A 21,431-nucleotide genomic window follows, 5' to 3' on the forward strand; every position below is an offset into this window, starting at 1 on the left:
AACCAGTGCCTGTCACTGAACGAGAGCTGCTCTGTGGTGTGTCTTTAACATGTCATGTAGAAGCCTACAGTCTGCTCCGCTCTGATGTGTTTCTGAAGCTGGACAGCTGTTGTAACTGTCTGTCATGTTTTTAAGAGCAGTTCTGTATTTCAGAAGAATCTCATACAGCTTCAGATTAACATGAAGGTGAATGATGACAGTTTAATTTCTCTTCGAGAGTAAATGCTCAGACTGCGGTGTCTGAGTCTCAGCAGCAGATGTCAGTGTGTCTCTTTCACTCTTTCATGATTCAGTTCATTCCTCAGGCTTCACTTCTGACGGAGCTGCTGGATTTCACCTGTTCTGCTGTTTTCTCAGCTTTTACTGGGAGATTCTGTCAGAAAACAAAACCTCCTGAATCTCTACAAGAGCTGATTTTAACACTACAGGCACAGACAGACTGAATCTCTGTTTGCTGGTGCTGTGGAGGTTATTTTCTGTGTTTGTGTTCAAGCCTGCAGCAGCACTGACTGCTTCGATTAATCAGCAGGTCTTTGTCCAAGATGCATTTTTACCAGACAAATAGTGTTAAGATTGATTTATTCTTATAGATCAAGCAGACTTAACATGTTACCAAGAACTTATATCCAGCATTGCTCAAACTGAAGACCATAGTTTTGGCTCTGGATGCTCAACTGGAGATCATTTATGGCCCTAATATTCTACTCTGCCATAATAGAAGACGGCATCTTGAGCTTTCTCCTGTGATTGAGACTACATACCCACACATTCTGATCTGCTTTTTCCACTGGAGACCTTCAGGTGAGCACACCAGCACATATCCATGTCTGCTTTGGTGACTTGTTAACCCATTTCTACCTATGATCTAAACCCTTAGCATTCCTGAAACATGTAAAGGGGTCAAGAACTGCCTCCTTTGTTTTTTGTACTGTTCTCTCGGGTCCACTTTTGTTATCAAGATTGTTACATCAATAAACATCATAATTCAGAAGTAATAGGCTATTTTTCTGTCCTGTTTTTAACCCCTTCATCAGAACGCTGTTTGAATAGGCTAGTGATGTTCGGTTCGCGAACGAATCATTCGATTGGACCGGCTCTTCTTAATGAACCGGTTGAACCAGTTCCACAAATCAGACTGAATCGTTTGAAACGGTTCGCGTCTCCAGTAAGTATTAATCCACAAATTACTTAAATTATTTACTTTTTTAACGTGGCTGACACTCTCTCTGAGTCGAAATAAACCAATATCCTGGAGTAATTCATTTACTGAAACAGTACACTGACTGAACTGCTGTGAAGAGAGAACTGAAGATGAACTGAAGATGGAGCGGTTCTCCTCGAGTCTAGAACCGGTTGAATAGGTTTTCAGATCACCAGTACACTGAACCGAGAACCGTTTCTTTCGGACACGTCCGATTTGAGGACCGATGCGCTGATGATACTGCGCATGCGTGATTCAGCGTGAAGCAGACTGAACAGATTGCCTACTATAGGCCTGAAATGTAGGTGAGAGTAGGCGGCTGCAGTAATGGGAGGGGTCAAAAAAGACTTTGAAGTCGGACACTTCCTGAATCTCGCTGTTTTGTCGCCTGCAAACGTCAGCAATGGAGGAGATCGCGTTCGCGTTTTTTATCGCAGACTAAGTGAATGTAATCTAAATAGCACAGTTTTGTCATCATGTGCATCAATTCCTGCTGAACACAAAGGAGGAAATTTAGAAGAATGTTTGCAAACAAGCAGGTTTCTGCCACCATTTCACGTCCATAGTATTTTCCCATACTATGCAAGTCAAAGCTGTTTTGTAGCAAACATTCTTCAGAATTTCTTCCCTTGTTTTAAGCCAGACCCTGACACTTCTCAGATGAAACCACACAAAGATGAGGCATAATGGCTAAACAGTCCATTTAGATATGTATGTGTGCGTGTATATTTTTAATGGATTGATTTAATAATTCACACAAACATACAATAGAATAAAGTGAAAATTACAAGGAAGAATTCTAATTAAGAGAAAAATTAAATTAAATAAACGCATGTCCTGATTCTTAACTTCACTAGGCGTGTTTTGTTTTTGTTTAGTTCGCATGTAATATATAAATGGGTAATCTAATTCTTAGAATAAAGAGAAAATGTATCAGTTGACATTCTCAGCCAATGAGCATGAAGCTGTGTCGTCAGTCAGTCGTTTCCCATCATGCTTTAGATTACAGAGATATTGCTTTTTGAGGATGTGGAGTATAGTAGTCATTACTGTGTGCCTTGTTGATAAGTAAGTAGAAGAAGTGTAGTTAAGCAGCGCGTTGGTTGTAGCAGATGTTAGCTATAAGTTATTTTTATTTAGTTTTTTAGTACGTATGCTGTCCAGAGATGCTGGGAAGAGCGTGCTGTGTGGTTGGCTGTTTTAACAACAGCACAAAACTACAGGCCTGGAATAAAACTGTTTCTGAAATCCACGAACCTTTGTTGCACATTGACTGCCCATGTTCACGGCCATACGGATTACACAGAGTTCCTGGTCGAGCGGAGGACCAAGATGTATTTTTGCAATGCATTTCGTGATAAAGTTGTCGTAATGTGATATCTGAGATTGTCGGTCTCCGTGTCCACTTTGCTTCGCAATTTTTCTGTGCATGAGAAAATGGATGTGTAGTGTGAGAGCGTGTGAAAAGCGTCAATTGCGTGTGTCTCACATTTTATTGCATTTGTATTAGTTGTTTGAAGAGTAAAAAAAAAATCTGTGGGTCTTAACGCAATTACAATCTGCAAGTCGGTCGGATTAAAAGGGGAAAAAAATAATTAATTGCATCGGTCCTAAATTGACAGGGTCGGTCGGGTTATGGCAAACAAGAATATTTTTAAGGATGGCCTAATAGTTATTTGAAACTTGTGAAGCTTGTGAACATATTAGCAACACAGCTAGTAATGACAGCGTTCAGTTTTATTGTTGTCATCAATTAATACACTTCTTAATTACAATACATTACATATTTATACATTATTACATTATGTTGTCAATAAATTACCTTTATCAATTTTTGGCCACTGCCTGACATCATCTACCCAATGTTCCCTTTCACCAGACATTGTCTTTAATGAGCAGGATCTGCTTCCATAGAGTTCGTGGCGGATTTGTGTATAGCGCAGTCGGTGGAGAGCAACTGCGCTCAACTGCTCAGTCCGACACAGCCGCCTCGCCATCGCGAGAGTTTTTTTGGCAGTTTTTTTGGTGAAATTAGGGATGGGATGAGGTAAATGGGGAAGTTTTTCGGACACTTTTCTAACCGGCATGCATCTCGTGGTGATCTCCGGTGATCGGTTCAAAAAAGATTGTCAAAGCAACTGAACAACATTAATTAGGAAAACAGTGTGTCAATAATGCAAAATGACAGTTAAAGCAGTTAATCATTGAATTCAGTGATGTCGTCATGCAGCTCAGTTCAGTTTAAATAGTATCTGTGCAATAATTTGCAATCAAGTCAACGATATCATTGTAAATGAAGTGTCCCCAACTAAGCAAGCCAGAGGCGACAGCGGCAAGGAACGTCTCAGGTTACGAATGTAACCATGGTTCCCTGAGTAGGGAACGAGACACTGCGTCCTCTAGGGGTCGCTATGGGGAACACCTCGTCGTGACCCGTGTCTGAAGCATACAAATGAAAAAACACCAACGAGTTGGCCGGCGACAGCCTCTGACGTCACTACCGGTGCGACTATAAAACAGGCATCGGGAAAACACGTCATTCACTTCTTCGTCTGAAGCTTGCGTCCGAAGCATGGCAGGGAGCTAGAGGACGCAGTGTCTCGTTCCCTACTCAGGGAACCATGGTTACATTCGTTACCTGAGACGTTCCCTTTCAAGGGAACTTCGAACTGCGTCCTCTAGGGGTCGCTATGGGGAACAGTATACCCACGCCGCCATGCTGAAGGGAGTGCAGGCCAGAATCATGGCGAACACTAAGTACAAACTCTACCATTTCAATGGGAGTTGCCCCCGGGACGTTTAGACGGCTGTCTGTGACAATACCCCTTACGGCCAAAGGCCTAAGCTACATACCCAACTTAATTGTTAGGGCCTCGGCCCGGTGGTAGAGCTAAAGGCTTGGAATCGGGAAAGATTCCTTTAAAGGGATACAGCTAGGAACCTAGCATTTTATACTAAGTCTAGCCTGTCACACAGGGGCTACAGCTTGCTTCCGCAAAAGCTTGCTGAAGGAGCTGTCTCAACAGATCTCCAGTAGCAACACCCTGTTTAGATAGGTATCCGAGGATACATGGGTGGAGTGGCGCCCAAGATGAACGGGGCTTTTACCAGCTCAAGAAAGGGCACGAAGCAACCGCGCGAAGACCTCACCATATAGGATTTTATAAAGAACGCAGAGTACTAGCGTGCGAACTTACCACAGTGTGGATTTCAGAAAGTGTGCAAAGACTTCACGTGCACACTTACCATATCATGGATTTTCAAATACTGTTCTAAGGAAGGGCTCTCGTGGCACTCTGATAGAGCAGCTCATAGATGGAATGGTGCATCTCAAAAAAGTATGTTTGAGAGTCATCAACTCGATCTGTGGAAATAATGCTGGAGCGCTCTGGGAAAAACAGTGAACTCAGTCTCATATGAGAGGAGAACTCCTGAATACAGAGAAGCACGCTCATAGGCGACCCTTCTTGGAAAAGGGGAGCGCTGCTAAACTACCACGAGAATCGCCCGAATAGCCCTTCATGTTGGGGGAAGCGATGCTTGAGGTGTATGAACAAATACACACTGGCTGAATGGAGCCCAAGGACCCAAGGTCTAATCATCTCAAGAAAGGGAACGAGGCGGAGCGCGTAACCCTTACCATACAGGATTTCAGAAAGTGCGCAGAGTCTTGCGTGCACACTCACCAATACGTGGATTTTTAGAAAGTGCGCAAAGTGTTCACGTGCACACTGACCACCATGTGGCTTTCAGAAAGTACACAGAGCTTAGCGTGTGTACCTAAAGGTTCCTAAGCATCGCAGAGGCGCTGAACCGCACGGGAGAGGCAAGCTCGAATTTTATAAACCTCTAGCGAGGGGAGCATCACCTGAGGTAGCATATACAAGAAGACTTCTGTAACTGCCACCTTCACTTCCCGCTGGATGCGACAGCACCTAAGCGGCCAGGAGACCCCTCAGGGTGAACTGGCCGGACATCCATGAAATTCCCAGCAGTGCTGTGCCAGGCCTGATGATCAAGGAGGCTCCCGCAGAAACCTGTGATCTCAGCCGCCTAATACCGGAACATGAAGCCGGATGGCTGGTGCTGACGAGTGTTTAGTAAACACTGTAACTGAGCACTGCAAAGGAAACTCACAGAGTTTATTAGTAGACACATAACCACCAGCAATTTACACATAAGTATATACAGAAAGGGTTATTTTTATACTCCCACCCTCCTGCGCTGGAGCCCCGCTCAAGGGGCGCCTCCTTTTAGTCCGGACCATCAGTAAGGTGGTTGCTATGAACATAGAACCAGCCAAAAACATTATAGGTCCAGCATAGGAGACTGTTATGCGTTAGAGGTTTCCACCTAACCTCGATCAGGTGGAGAGCTGGTGGTTACAGGGGAATTAGGAAGGGGAGGATAAAAGTAAAAAATCCCTAAAGGGAACGAGTAGATACCTCAGTATCACTCTGACTCAGACGAGAACGCTGCCTCGTCTGGATCACATCCCTTAGGTTCTGCTTACCCCCTTGTGACCCCCAATTCCTCTTAACCCTGCCCGCAGTTGGGGGAGGAGCGTGAGTCGCGACACTAGCCTTCTGTGCCCGTCTTTGATCCTCAGATCGAGACAGGCCAGGACCCCTATGTTGTTCGGTCTCAGACCTGGACCTTCGTGGAACGAAGGATCTGAAAGCAGCGGAGTGCGCCTTCGTCTCCCCGAACTTCTCGATCACCGTCTCAATGGAAATACCGAAAAGTTCAGAAGGCGAAACCTGAGCATCGAGAAGAAAGCCTTTTCTTTCTTCCCAATGTCTGCCAGGTTCATCCACAGATGTCTCTCCGCCACCACCATGGCCGCCATAGTCCTGCGCTTGGCAGAGGCGGCCTGCTTGGTAGCCCAGAGAGAGGCCTGTGGTGCGGCGCAGCTCGGCTACCTGATCAGGAAAAAAGGCCTTCGCCTCTATCCAGGTCTCTCAGCAGATCAGTCTGATATGCTTGAAGCATTTATTTTGTAATAAAGCCACAGCCTGACCTGCTGCTGCGTATGCGTTGCCATTTAAGCAAGATGCATTGCTTGAAGGGGCTTAGATGGCAAGGAGGGAGATTAAGAGAGGATGTCTCCCCCCGCAGAATGAAAGCTCTTTCTGCAGGGGGCATCCTCTCATAGCTGTTTTCGCGCATCGCCTCGATGTCGGCAAAACTCTTATGCTGAAACCAATGGATGCAAGAAGAAAATGGCCTCCTTCATTTCCTTTCGATCTCTGTATGGAGATCAGGCAGAAATGGAAGGCTCACCTGAGCTGGAGGGCTATGGTCGGAAAGATAACGCTCATCGAGGTGCGATCCATAAACTCCAACAGCTCTACATACGCAGGGCAGGAGAATTGAGAAGGCTCAGCCTCAGCTTCTTCACCATCCTCAAATATCTCCTGCTTTTTCTGGGTAAAAAAACCAAGCAGAGCACTAACCTCAGTATCAGAAAGTGTTAAAGATATAACATCATCCTCCCGAGGCTCTCTCTCTCGTCCGCCGCCATTTTGAGCGCGAAAGGGAAAGTCCCTCTTTAAACCATTCAGACAGATCCACCTGAAATTCTCACGAGCTCATTCTCCTCCGTGCCTCAGCAACGGCGGGTCCTGAACCGCGGGAAGCAGATGGCTGCCTTTTTTTTTTTTTTTTTTCTGAAAGAGAGACGAACGAGAGCGGAGCTTTTTTCTTGAAAAAATGCTCGCAATGCACGCAGATTGCCTCCTCAAAGACATCGCGTGCGTGCTCTTTACCCCAACAAATCACGTAAAGATCGTGTGTGTCATCAGGTGTCAAATAACGCCGACACGGATGCATACATTGTCTAAACGCTTGCTAGTAGTCGCCATGATAGACAGAGAAAGAGCGCTCTTACCGGTTCTTTCAGATGCACGCTTCAAACAAAACAGTCAGTGAAGACGAAGAAGAGAATGACGTGTTTTTTTCCCGGTGCCTGTTTTATAGTCGCACCGGTAGTGACGTCAGAGGCTGTCGCCGGCCAACTCGTTGGTGTTTTTTTCATTTGTATGCTTCAGACACGGGTCACGACGAGGTGTTCCCCATAGCGACCCCTAGAGGACGCAGTTCGAAGTTCCCTTGAAAGGGAACCAAAACTCTATCAGTGACAGAATGGAGAAAAAACCTTGGGAGAAGGTTTTTGAGGTCAGTTCTCCTCTGGCCAGACGAAACCAGCAGTTCAATTCCAGGCTGCAGCAAAGTCAGGTTGTGACGAAGAATCATCTGTTTCCTGTGGTCTTGTCCCGGTGGTCGTCTGAGACAAGGTCTTTACAGGGGATCTGTCTCTGGGTCTCTAGTCCTGGTCTCCGCTGTCTTTCAGAGCTGTAGAGGTCTTATATCGCTGTTAAAAGGTGTTTCAGTGTAGAATGACATTGTGTAATGTGTTGTTGTTTTTATTATTATTGTTAATATGCAAAATAATGTATAGATTGTGTCATGGTTAGTGATTGTTTTAATTATTTACCTTAGGTAGGCTATGTTCCAAGTAAATGTGCCTACAATTTAAGTGTTTTTATAATATTCTGATTTTATCCTGAGTCCCTATAAAATGTGTCGTTTAATAACTTTGCCAAAATGTATCTGTTGTGCCATAAAATTTATGATGATTATTCTGTCATTCCTAATCATTTACTCAATCATTCGAAAAAGGTTTTAATAAAGCAAACTTTTTATTATATATATATATATATATATATATATATATATATATATATATATATATATATATATATATACACGTGAACTGGAATATAAACATCAAAATCATTTTGACTGGTCAAGTTGTGAAATCAGCAACCTTGCAGTACTTTAACAATGTTTTACTTATATTCTGAAAACTGTTAAAACAGTTAAACAGTTAAAATGTTTTATATTTTAATAACAAATAGCTAAATCAAACCATACAGTAATTTGTATATTTTCATTTCAAAGATAAAAGTAGATTCCTTTTGCCGAGTAAAGATGGCACCTGATTCTGTTTTAAAGTTTTATTAACAGATGTGCTGAAGGCATTACATAAATGACATTTAGAAAAAACACCTCTATAAATATAGAATTCATGGACATGTTTTTTTTTTTTTTTTTTTTTTTAAAGCTACACAAGTGTTTACTTCATACAGGTGTTTAGGGACAGGCCTGATCAACACAAGCTAGCACACGTCATAGGATTTCTGTGGTAAGTAATATCTCTTATGGATCTAAAACCTGTTATAAATTCCTATATGAAAAACAAATGACAAATAGAGATTTATACACCATGAACAAACTGAATGAAAGCAGTCTAAATGTTGGGAGAAGAAACATACTTCCAAATCAATGGGATCAGATTGTTTATACTCATTGCAGAATAAGCCATTCAAGAATGACCCACATGTTTTAAATATGAGTAGAATATCCACCAACATGATCTTTTTCCCAAACCCATTATCTATGAAATGTTTTATTAGGTCATGCTTGGTTTGATTATCTTTGATTCCAAAAGTGTGGATTCAAGGAACAAAATGTAGTAAAACTTTAAAACTGAATACGTTTGATTTATTACAGTAATAAAGTACACATTATGTTGGTCATCATCCACCATCCCCTGCACTGGATTAAAAAACCAAACAAACACACACACACCCAAAAGGTTAATTCTGAGAACGTGTACCCATGTCTTCATGTATGTGTGCAATAGTGGCCTCGTATATACCATGAGAAAATTCAAGTCTTCTCCATTAGAAGAGCTTCTGCAAACTAGGAAAAAAATAACAGGCAAAAGTGCAAGTAGCAAACTCAGATTTGTAACAGATACATTAATTACAAACAAACAGCTTCTCCACATCATCTGCACTCTTCTTGTATGTCATGCTCTTCCATGTGACAAGTTTAAGGAGAAACAAAAAAGGTTAAATAGTTGTTACTTCATAAAAGTCTTTATACTGTTCCTTATTTCTCACCTTATAGTCTTTTAATACAGTGAGCAAGTTTTATTGTGCCACCATAGCCTACACACTTCAGACGACATACTTTTAATAGCAACACTTTTAATAAAAAAGAAAATATTTAACAGCTGCTGGCCCGTTTACTTGTAGCGTTTTAGGCTGCTTCTCTCAAATCACTGCTGTAATCGTTGAATAAACATAACACAGGAAACAATTTATATTTATAACATTGTGTGCACAAACTATTATAATCTAAGCTTGCTTAACTTCGTTCAAAGCTGAAATCTAATTACCTAGTTGAAAAGTTTTTGTGATCGGTGAAAACGCACAGTCAGAGACTTTAACACGAAACTCATGAATATTCATCTTTACTCCGCCCAGTGACACCAAATATCTCAGACACCGAATATTTCAGAACACCGGTGTTCTGTGGATTTGTGCTACTCTGTCAGATTTTGCTACCTCCCGTTAAAACAGTGGCCAATTCCACAACGAAAAATGCTACTGTAAAATTATGGTTTATTAAAGTCTACCACAACCCTAAACCACAGTAATGCAGATACATTACATATCGTTGTTTAGCATGAGAAAAAGGATATGGAAGCAGATTAGTCTCAAATATAATTCACGCAAAAAACACGATTCACACATGCGTAAACAATTTCACATGCATGAAACCTAATTCGCGTACACCCAAAAAAAATTCACATGCGCAAAATAAAATTATATAATCATAAAATGCATTTCACAAATGCAAAACACAATTTGTAGATATACAACTGTGCACAAAAACCTTTGAATGTTTAAAATGTACGAGTGTCTGAATGTACAAATCGTCATTTACTACGAATCCACTCGGATTTGTGTGTGTGTGTTTTTGAGACTTTCCTGGCAGAGCTCTCTTCCCACGTGGGTCTGTCGTACCATTCAACAAATCATATCATAAGCCACTGAGACTGCATTCAAGGAGCACGATTCTGAGCACCTTTTGCGCAATATGGATTAATTAGAAGGGAAATTAAGCCTTTACATCAGTAATCCCATAGACAGTAAAAGAAATGGACACAGCGACCCAATTGGAACTCATTTGAGACAAGTGAAGCCCATTTTTAGCGATTTTTAGCACTTCCGTTTCTGACGCGCAGACTCAAACTAAGCTTGATGACGTCAGCAACCTGTCTGACAGATGTAAATCTTCTAGTAGCTGTGCGTGCAAACTGCCATCGTTAATCTTGCAGAGACGGCGAGCTTGAGAGGGGAGTTCTTTGGCGTGAGGTGAGCAGGAGTAAGTATTCTGATTAATTATTTTGTATAGTATTTTAAAATGTAACGCCAGGGCTTCTATGGGCTTCTCTCTTGACGTCTCCCCGATTGCCTGCGAGCTTCTGAATGCACTCTCGGTGGCTTATGATATGATTGGTTGAATGGTAAGCTCGCATCTGATTGGCTAAAGCGTACGACAGACCCACGTGGGAAGAGAGCTCTGCCAGGAAAGTCTCAAAAACACACACACACAAATCTGATTGGCTAAAGAGTACGACAGACCTTGTACATTCAGACACTCGTACATTTTAAACATTCAAAGGTTTTTGTGCACAGTTGTATATCTACAGATTTGTGTTTTGCATTTGTGAAATGTATTTTATGAATATATAATTTTATTTTGCGCATGTGAATTGCTTTTTGTGAATATATTTTTTTTTTCACGCACGTGAATTTTTTGGTGTGTACATGAATTAGGTTTCATGCATGTGAAATTGTCTACGCATGTGTGAATCGTGTTTTTTGCGTGAATTATATTTGAGACTAATCTGCTTCCATATTCAACAGACAAGATTTTGTGATGTGTATGCCCTACTTGGAAACAAGCTCTTATAAGGCAGTCATGGAAAAATACAACATAAGTCTTCACTCGAAATAAAATATCAAAATATGGGTGAAAAAAACATTCCAAACTGTAAAATGTCATTCAGTGTAATGGGCCGACTTTGATTTTACCATTACTTTAATAAACAAATAAAATACCAAGTTAAAAAAATAAAAATAAAATACATAATATTTTGTTTCCTTGTCAAGTCTATATTTCTTCTTCTTCTTCTTTTTATTTAGATAACGAGGGGATTTTTGTTCTGAATATGCAGCTTGTTTGAGGTCATTCAGTGTAACAGGTTCAAAAAGCCATTCTGAAATCATAAAAACTGATTCAACTGATCATCATTCAGCAGTCTGTGAAATCATCAGAAGGCCTGAAGAGTGAATGCTGCTGCAGTAAAGTCAGTTTATGGCTCTTAAATATTTAATCATTTCACCATTTCAAGGTACCACACCACATGACATTCAGTCAAATGCCATAATACATACTAGCAGCTAAAAAAATAAGGGTTACACTATATTTTAAGGTGTCCTTGTTACAGTATAATTATACATTTAAGTACTGAGTAATGTGAGAACTGAGAACTACATGTACTTACTAGGTTGGGGTTAGGATTAGGGTTTGCTTTAGGGTTACTTGCAAATTATGCACAATTTATTGTTATTATAATAGGAAGTATGCAATGTGTAACAAGGACACCTTAAAATAAAGTGTTAGCAAAATAAGTACAGGTAGCAGTGTAATAGATGCTAGTGCAGATAAATGAACAGCAGATGGAGATGTTACTCAGCAGAACACACAGATGATCATGTGACTTAAACTGAGAAAGATGATGAGAAACGTTACTGACTCATGATACAGGGCTTATTTGTAAGTGTTACTGCAAATAAATTTGATAATTGATGATTACAATGGCGTTAAATTATGAAATATATATATATATATATATGATGATGAGAAACGTTACTGACTCATATATATATATATATATATATATATAATTTTAAATTCTTTATTTTCTTTAAATTTAAATGTTAATGACAGTGCTGTGTGTAAAAACCAAATGTGTATTTTCACAGGTGCATTTACTGAATATAAGTTAAATAAATTAGTTAGGGTTAGTAACTAAATAAACAGAAAATGATAGTGTTTTGGCACCAAAGTGTTTTTCCCTCAGTGAAAATGAAAGTATCATATTCAAAGTTTGTCCTGTTGTGTCAGTCATGACATTGGCTTAAGTACAGTTTCCTTGCGTGAGACTGAACAACAAGCTTTTGTTTCAGACATTGACATGATTCATATCTCTGCTGCCAGTAATTACTCAAAACTAGTTTTTTGAGCATCAGTTAATATATTTACAGGAATGCGGACATATGAGTTTTTTTCTTCAGTACTGAAACCATGAAAATACAATTTCAGCTGGGGGAATTTTGTTAAATCAATGTAACAATCATGGACAGTCAATACAACAACAAATATAGGCTCATTAACTTTCACTTTTATTATTTAAAGTTGAATAGCTGACTTTTTGTTTTACTTTGTCTCATTTTTTTATGCATCATCTAAGGAGATCTTAATCTCTTTACTCAGTATTTTATCTGTTTATTATAAATCTGTAGTGGTTTCTGTTTTAACAGAAAATATGTTTATAAATAGAAACATTCAGTGGCTGGCCACAAGTCTTCTGTCAACTCAAGATGCATTTCTTCATTCATAATGAGACTCATTCACAAGCATTAATTAGATTGGTCACAAACATGTAGGCCTACACGTGAATGGGCCCCAGATGAGTCCAAGAACTTATAGTGGAATAACATCTATAGATATTATAACATCATTATAGAATTATACTATGCTATAACAGCAAGAACTGTTAAGGTACTCACTGCCACTTTTAATATTGAACTCCACTCTGTTCAGGGACTCATTATTTTATATCTGTTTGTCAAATGTTTGAGAAACTTGCTCAGTTTGTTGTCTCAGTTGTTAAACGTATGTTCATACAAACATTTACATGTTAAGACATTTCCTGGAAAAGATACCACATTCTTAGAAAATGACATGAAAATGACACTCTCTCTATCTCTCTCTCTCTCTCTCTCTCACACACACACACACACACACACACACACACACGGAAACACACTTTTTCTTTTTCACATACTGTACAACCCAGTGTTCTTAATCATCTTTGGTGTACTGTTTAAAGGTGAGATTTGTCTTACAAATGACAGTCACGCCCTGCCCAATGTATTTCTGGAAATCTCAGTTTCCTTTTCTCCAATAAGAAATTATTCTAGTAAATCACATGATTCTCAAGGCAAAGTGTATGATGAACCAGGAAATATGGTTTCCCTTTGACATCATGATTTTCTAAGCACTCCACTTCACTGCACTTAACTGAATATGTGCTTATAAAAGCTTTTGTTTGGTTGTTAAAGAAGTCATTGTCATCACTTGATCAATAAAATACATTTTACATACCAAATTATTGTGTATTCCAACTCCATTGCTCATTTTCTGTCTTAAAATCCTGATTACAGTATTTAAAAAAAGATGTAATGCCTAGTGCTACAAATATACTGACCATTATAAAGGCCCAAGTATTTTATTTACAGGTTAAATGTCTGCTACTGTGGAGGAGATGAAGGAGCACAGAGATGAAAGAGAATTAACATCAATAGACTCCTTGAAAAGCAATGGAACAGGCAGGAACACACACATAGCAGAAGGGTAAGATGCACAATACCGGACAGGAAACGAGGGGCAGAACACACTTTAAATACACAGGAGCAAATTAAGATAATGACACACCTGGAACTAAATGGAACTAAACAGGAAACATAATAAGGACAGGAACGGGAAGGTCCAAATAAGGGCATAAAATAAACATGGAGCATGTTGGGGAGGAAAACACAACACAAGACAGGAACACAGGGTCTGACAGTAAAACCTTTTGAGCAGTGTGTGTCAAGTAATGCAAGTGAACTTTGCAGATTCAGAAATATTTTGAAGGGTTGGACAGCTAATCATTTTGTTTCCTTTGTGCAATATTAAAGCAGAGAGCTCATAAAAATCATATCACACCAGAGTCATAATTCCTGTCAGTAGTAAACATAGAGTGGAGCAAGAAAGACACAACAAATCTGGCCAAAAAATAAATAAATAAATAAATAAAGAGAAAGGAGGAGAACAACAACAACAACAGCAAATGTCAGTAAGTGAGGTGTGCAATAATAACTAATAATAAAAAGGAAAAAAAGGAGAAGGGATAAGGATTCCAGTTAATCATTTTTATTTTACATTGTGCAATTTTAGTTTCATTATTATTAGCAGCATTTTCAACAAGATTTTGCACAAAATAGAGCTGTTCACTAGGTGTAAGCTTGGCCAGTTTTCTCACTTCACCATTAGACCACTTTTCTTTACACAGAGGACATTTAAAGTGTTTTTTCTCCCTGATATAAAATGCACAAGATCATCAATATCATCTTAACTGTTGTGAACCATAAGTCGCGTGGGCTTTTCTAATAACTCACTCTTTCCACCTGTGTTTTATAACATGACCCTTGACACTTTGGGCTCATTATCAAATGGATCTGAAAGATTTATAACACATCATGTATTTCTGACGAAGTCAGTAACTTTATCATTTAAATATGGCTGTCTCTCTCTACATATGTTTATAGTTTGTAAAGTAATTCAGATCAAATATGTAAGCACAAAATGATGCATCTTGCGTAAAACTGTACTTACCAAGATGACTGCATCTCCTCACTAATTCAGTTCCTTTATATTTTAGGCTGTATTTATTCATGTCAACAGACAGTTGCCCCTATTTAAATAATTATAATAAAACTAATATCACATCAGCTTAACCAAAGAAAAGGCCCTTTTAAAGGAAAAATATCAGAAATGTAAAACTCAAGTTTCAAATAATTGTGCAATGTTTAGTTCTCTTGAGTTCTCTCACAACTGAGGAACTGAGGCCACACATACAGGGTTTTTTGTTTTTTTCTTTTTTTTTCAACAGAAAAACTACAGTCCACATCTCCTTTTCACTTGGAGGATTGATGTCTGTTTACTATGATCAGTGCTGGAAGTGGAAAAGAGTAGGTGGCCATACTCCTCTTGTTTTCACATTGGCAATATATACAGTATACAGGCTATTAGGGCTGAGCACCTGTGGCTGCATCACAATACAAGATAATACAGTCACACCCTCTCCCGGGTGTTTCTGGAACACACATCTCAGTTTCATCTTCTCCAGTAAGAAATGATTCTGGTCATTAATATTTCGAAGTGTTGGACAACTAATCATCTTGTTTCCTTGTGCAATATTAATGCAGGGACCTTTAAAAATCATATTACACCAGAGTGCTGTGAGTCATAATTTCTGTCTGTAGTAAACATAGTGGGGAGCAAGTAAGACACAACAAATATTGCCAGAAGAAGAAGAAGACAAATGAGAGTGATAAGAAGAACAACACAAAATATCAGTAGGTGAGGTGGGCAATAATAACTATAATAATAATAAGAAGAAAAAGTATAAGAAAAACAAGAAGAGATAATGGGATCCCAAAATAATATTTCATGAGTGCTCTTCTAGTAGAGACTTGACCTGCACTAGAAGGAAGTAGTTTCAACTGATTGTCATTATCACCATTATCATCATTTGACTGCATTTCAAGTGTAGGTTCATCTGCCATGTTCTGTGAGGTGTTTGATTCAGTCTCAGCGTTAGAATCACTGTTTTTCTGGAGAAACTGGAGATCTTGCTGGTCCTTTGCTTTTTTACACTCACTTTTACTGAACTGACAGTCCATCTTACCAGATGAATCGTTTGTTGTTGGTTGATTTCGATCAGCATCAATTGACTCTCTATCTGGTCCAGGTTCTATTGGCATGGTTTGTGAGGTATGTGCTTCAGTCTCAGAGTTAGAATCACTGTTTTTCTGGAGAAACTGGAGATCTTGCTGGTCCTTTGCTTTTTTACACTCACTTTCGCTGAACTGACAGTCTATCTCACCAGATGAATCGTTTGTTGTTGGTTGATTTTGATCAGCATCAATTGACTCTCTATCTAGTCCAGGTTCTATTGGCATGGTTTGTGAGGCATGTGCTTCAGTCTCAGAGTTAGAATCACTGTTATTCAGGTGATTTTGCTCATTAATCACTGTAGACTGAGAGTCACGTTCACTGCATCTTCTTATTTTCACAGACTTTAGGTGATCTTCTGGCAGAGTGTTTGCTCTTTTTCTCTGTTTCCTTGGACTTTCTGTCTCACTGACCACAAAGAAAGTGTCCTGTGTACTTTTTGAGCCTGAAAAAAGAAGAACAAACAACAAAGCATCATGTTCAATGCTCTTCAAAAAAAAAAAAAATCCATTTGCATTAAGATGTATGCTGAAGCCCTGAGCTTTTATTATGGTATTTAAAGGGACTATATGTAGAATTCACAAACCCTTGTTATTAGTGACACCGGTGGCTGTTAAGTAAACTGTAGCCATTAACTTATTGCTCATGCTCACACTCGTCCACACATAACATACAAGAGGCCGAATGTGATTCAAGGTCCCTGTATACTCAGTGAAGTTCTTATTTATTCTTTGTTTTTCTACTTCTGAGTTGTGTGCTTTATGTATCCAGCATGGTTTTTGGATACTTGATTAATAATTTGGAAATAATTAGACATTTGGCCTCGTCAGTAAAATATTTGGATTTGTATAGTTGACATGGTAGTCCAGGCACAGACAACTTGGACAGCGTAGTATTGAATAAAACATATATTGCTGTTCCATTGTGTCATATATTTAATCAGTGTATAGTGAGTGGGATTTATCGCACTCTGTGGAAGGAAGGGAAAATTTCATTGATAAAAGACAATCAATTATCTTATAATGGGCATAATTGCAGACCTATAAGTATTCTGCCTGCACTCAGTAAAGTTATGGAAAAGATTATTCATACACAAATTTGTAATTATTTCCAGAAAAATAATTTGATGACTATGTTTCAGCATGCATATAGAAAGGCACATTCTACCTGTACAGCTCTCACACAGATGACCGATGGATGGCTTAGAAGTATGGATAATTCTGAATTAGTTGGAGTGGTCATGTTGGACTTCAGTGCCGCTTTTGATGTAATAGACCACCATATTTTAATTGAGAAATTGAAGAGCTACGGCTTCACTCCTTCTGCTGTTGCACTGATGAAAAGTTATCTTTCCCACAGAACTCAGCGGGTTTTTTACAATGGTTCTTTATCTAATTATAAAGGTTTCGAATGTGGTCTACCTCAAGGAAGCTGTTTGGGTCCTCTTTTGTTTTCTGTTTTTATTAATGATTTGCCCTTAACTGTCAAAAAAGCATCAATGACAATGTTTGCAGATGACTCAACTGTTTACTATGCTGCAGACTTATGTGACAAACTTAATCATATTGTGACGAGCGTCCTAGGAGGAATCAGCGTCGCCCTGGCAACCAACGAGGCACACCTGCACGTCCTCACCGCCGGTTGATCGGTCACCGCTGCATCTCGTTAGAACACGGCTCTTAAACAGCACCTGCTGAGCAGACAGGACAGACACTGGTCTCGAGCCGATGAAACGCTGGACTAACGCTCTCTCTCATTTTTTTCTCCAGAAAGCAGCGAGTGACCGACAGCCCACCACTTTTGGAGCACGTTTGGACACCCACTTTCCCTTGGATTGAGCACTGAAGAGCACCGTTGAGCAGCAGCCTACCCACACCGGCTTGCCACCCTGCACCCTGTCTGTAAATAAAAATCCACCCTCCGGGGCCTTTGTTGTTCACGAAACCAAAACTTGTCGAGTGATTCTTCCCCACGTCACAGTGGTGGAGAATGCGGGCAGATCGGTGAAGAATCACCGGCAAGTTCACCGCCCCAGCCCTTAATTCTTCCTTTTTTTTTTTCTCTTCCATGTTTGCACAACCCCAGCACCGTGGAAAGAGGCATGCTCTGCCCCACGATGGAAGAGGTTCTGCAGCGTCTCGCGGAGGTGAGCATCCGCCAGCAACAGATTGTGGAACACCTCGCCACTCACCAGGGCCGGACGGAGGAAGAACTCGCCGCCGTCCGTGCCGCCGCCGCCCAGCGCATTCCGCTACCTGATCCTCGTGCCCACGCCACCCGCCTGTTACCAAAAATGACCGCGGATGACGATGGGGAAGCATTCCTCCAGGTCTTTGAGAACACCGCTCGGCGCGAGGCGTGGCCCGAGGACGAGTGGGCACGTGCGCTGGCACCCCTCCTCACCGGAGAAGCCCAACGGGCTTACTTCTCCCTTCCCTTTGCGGCCGCAGAAGACTATCACGAGGTCAAGCGAGAGATCCTGGCGAGGCTCGGCCTCTCACCCGTCTGCGTGGCCCAACAGTTCCATGAATGGGAATTCAAGCCCCAGGTGTCAGCCCGTGCCCAGGCCGCCAAGCTCAGCCGCATCGCTCAACACTGGCTGCTGGAAGGAAGCCCCACTGCAGCACAGGTAGCAGAGCGAGTGGTGGTCGATCGCCTCCTCCGTGCATTACCCCGCACCCATCGGCAAGCGGTGGGAATGAGGAACCCTGCCAACACCCAGGACCTCGTGGAGGCGATCGAGCTGGCGGATGCCATCCATCACCGCGAGGCCGGGGACCGAGCGCTGCCTTTCCCCCAGAGGGTGGTCTAGGTGCGACGCCCGCTCGAAGGCGCACCCCGACCAGTCAGCAGGCCGATGGTTCCCCCACCGCGGGATGAGCCCATGCCCAGCGCTGAACCGCCGTCACCCCCGCGAGCATGGCTGGCAGGCTGCATCTTCCACCAGCGCATACCATCGGGAGCCCCCGAAGCAGAGGTGACGGTGGAAGGGAAACGTTTCTGGGCCCTGCTGGACTCAGTGCGGTCACCCTCATCCGTTGTGCCCCCCTCGAAGCGGCCAGAAAAGCTTCCTCCCGATTACCTGTGTACATGGAGACACTTGCCAAGTACCGGCCCGGAGAATCACCATTTCATCCCCCCAAGGCGCCTGGCCGGTGGAGGTTGGCCTGGTGAAGGACCTACCAGTGGCCGTACTGCTGGGAAGGGATTGGCCCGGCTTCGACAGACTGCTCACCACCACTACTCAGCCTGCCAGCCCCGAGGGGAACCGTCGGAGATGGAGACGGCCTCGAGCACCCCGCCGCCGTCCGGCGCTGCTCGCCTCCGACAGTGGGAAAGAAGGTGAGTCCCCCTCCCGACTCAAGCATTGTTGGGCACAAGTGCGAGTCGTGGATGGAGAAGACGTCCTCCCCCGGCCCCACCCTCTCCCACATTTTGTCGTAGAGAACGGCCTGCTGTACTGCGTCGCCCAGCGACGGGGGGAGGAGAAAAGGTTGCTAGTCGTGCCTCGAGCCAAGACCGAGACCATCCTGGAGCTGGCACATTCCCACCCCATGGCAGGTCACCTCGCGGCAGCCAACACCACCCAACGCATCCGCGACCGCTTCCACTGGCCAGGCCTGGAGGCCAAAGTAAAGCGGTTCTGCCAAGCCTGCCCGACCTGTCAGGCCACGTCGCCCAGGACCCCTCCCCCCAGCCCGCTCATCCCGCTGCCTATCATCGAGGTGCCATTCGAGCGGATTGAAATATACATAGTGGGGCCGTTGCCGAAGTCTGCCCGGGGGCATGAGCACATCCTGGTCATCGTCGACTACGCCACCCGGTACCCAGAAGCAGTCCCCCTGCGGAAGGCCACCGCGAAGTCCATCGCCCAGGAGCTGTTTCTGCTGGCCAGCCGAGTCGGCCTCCCCTCGGAGATCCTGACTGACCAGGGGACCCCATTCATGTCCCGGCTAATGGCGGTCCTCTGCAGGCTGCTGCGGGTGAAGCGGTTGAGGACCACAGTCTATCACCCTCAGACGGATGGGCTCGTGGAGAGATTTAACCAAACCCTCAAGCAAATGCTTAGACGCGTGGCAGCGGAGGACAAGCGGGATTGGGACCTCATGATCCCCTACGTGCTCTTTGGGATCCGCGAGGTTCCTCAGGCCTCAACTGGCTTCACCCCCTTCGAGCTCCTGTTCGGCCGTCAACCACGGGGGCTCTTGGACGTGGCCCGGGAAGCGTGGGAGCAGCAGCCTGCCCCTCATCGCACCATCGTCGAACACGTCCGACACATGAGGGAACGGATCGACCGAGTGATGCCGTTAGTCCGGGAACACCTCACCAGGGCCCAACAAGCGCAGCAACGTCACTACAACCGGGCAGCCCAACCACGGGAGTTCCAACCCGGAGACCGCGTCATGGTCCTGGTCCCCAGCTCCGCCTGCAAGTTCCTGGCCTCCTGGAAAGGGCCCTACTCAGTGGTGGAAAGAGTGGGGCCAGTCACATACCGGCTGAGACAGCCGGGACGGTGGCAGACGGAGCAACTCTATCACATCAACCTCCTGAAGAAGTGGGTGGGGACCTGGGACCAAGTAGCTGCCCTGAGCCTCACCGAACCCGTGGTTGTGGATGTCGACCCCCATCTCTCGGCGGCCCAGAAGACGGAGCTGCAGCACCTGGTCAGTCAGTTCCAGGATGTGTTCTCCTCCCAGCCCGGGCAGACCAACGTGCTACAGCACGACATTTGGACACCCCCAGGAGTCGTCGTCAGGCAACGGCCCTACCGTGTCCCGGAAGCTCGTCGGCAGGCTATTGAGGAAGAGGTCCAACAAATGCTGAAGTTGGGGGTAATAGAACCATCCCGGAGTCCGTGGTCCAACCCCATTGTGATGGTCCCAAAGCCGGATGGCACCCTCCGCTTTTGCAATGACTTCCACCGCCTGAACGAAGTCTCCGAATTCGACGGGTACCCCATGCCTCGGGTCGACGAGCTGCTGGACCGCCTGGGAAGGTTTGGCAGGTACCGCTCTCCGAGGCCGCCAAGCCGAAGACTGCTTTCTCAACCCCCAGTGGCCATTGGCAGTACCGGACCCTTCCCTTCGGCCTACACGGGGCCCCCGCGACATTTCAGCGAATGATGGACATCCTCCTGCGGCCCCACCAGGCGTACGCGGCCGCCTACCTGGATGACGTCGTGATCCACTCCGAGGCATGGGAAGAACATCTGGATCGTCTGCGGAGGGTGCTCTCGGAGCTCCGGCGGGCTGGACTCACCGCCAACCCCCAAAAATGCCACCTAGCCCTCTCTGAGGCCAAGTACCTGGGCTTCCAAGTCGGCCGAGGTCTCATCCGGCCACAGGAGAAGAAGGTGGAGGCCATCCTCTCGGCCCCGGGGCCCCGGACAAAGAGCCAGGTACGAGCCTTCTTGGGGTTAGCGGGTTATTACCGATGTTTTATCTCCAACTTCTCCTCTTTAGCCGCCCCCCTGACAGACCTGACCAGGAAGGGGCAGCCGGAGAAAGTATGCTGGACCCCATCG

This window comes from Cyprinus carpio, chromosome B25 (genome assembly GCF_018340385.1).
Source record: "Cyprinus carpio isolate SPL01 chromosome B25, ASM1834038v1, whole genome shotgun sequence".
Lineage (NCBI taxonomy): Eukaryota > Metazoa > Chordata > Actinopteri > Cypriniformes > Cyprinidae > Cyprinus > Cyprinus carpio.